Source organism: Dermacentor silvarum, chromosome 6, assembly GCF_013339745.2.
Source record: "Dermacentor silvarum isolate Dsil-2018 chromosome 6, BIME_Dsil_1.4, whole genome shotgun sequence".
NCBI lineage: Eukaryota > Metazoa > Arthropoda > Arachnida > Ixodida > Ixodidae > Dermacentor > Dermacentor silvarum.
This window is the reverse complement of record NC_051159.1, coordinates 100,228,112-100,229,191: the sequence shown is the minus strand read 5'-3', so window position 1 is coordinate 100,229,191 and position 1,080 is coordinate 100,228,112.

Here is a 1,080-nt window from a genome sequence, read left to right as displayed (position 1 = left end):
TACACGGTGCGAATGAAGAAACAGCCCTTATGGGAAACCATCACTGGTGAGGAGGAGCTAGGATAGTTTAAGTGGGACTCGAAAATATGTCGACACCATCCGGCATAGAGACTACTGAAATCTCACATTTTAAAAGATAACACACATGAATACTTCCATATCAGCGTATTGTTTTCTTCAATTCCTCCAAACCAGGAGCCGCCTTCGCTCCATGGCAATGCGCGTTGCAAAAGCGCTTGCATTCATATGTTTCGCAACGCCGGTGCTCAGTCAAGTGAAGGGTTAGATACATGTACCTCATAAAACGGCGCTGCCGTTCGCAGGTGCCGCTTGAGAGCTGGTTGTCGCTATCTAGGAGAGAATTTTGCGGGCTATGAATGCTGTATATTATTGCGCCATATTGTAAAATTCTGCAATGCTGGCATTTTCAACCAAGCAGAGAGGCCGTAGCAGCCCTGTGGCCCAATCAAAGCTTACATAATGGCTGAATTCAACAATATTGTCACAAACAGCAGGAAGTGGGAAAACAGGGCAAGTCACTTTAATTAGAAAAACTGAAAAGCGATTGATAATGGACTTCTTCTTTTCTGCCATGCACGAGATCTTCTTTGTCTACGTGCCGTATACTGTATGTGGCATTTGCCTCCCTCCAAAGAGAGCCTCGTCCCGATGCCCACCCAACGCCAGGAAGCTGTCGTGTCAGATGAGAAGTGGACATTTGATTCTGAACAGTAGCGCTTCATGCGCACAATGTGCACGACTTCTGGGGGAGGCTGCCTCGCTCTGGAGGAAGAATGACTGTCCGGGGGAACCTCATAGTTCACGTCACTGCGGCATCGTACAACCTTGTACGGACCAAAGCACAACCTGAGCAGCTTTTCTGAAAGCCCTCGCCGGCGGATGAGACTCCAAACCCACACTTTTTCGCCTGGCTGACAGGTGACGTATCGGCGCCTTAGATTGCAACGTCGAGTGTCGTAGTCCTGTTGTCGGGCGATTCTGACGCACGCGAGCTGTCTGGCTTCTACTGCCCGTTGAGCGGAAGCATCAGCGTCCGTGCCTGCATCACAGCATTCACGT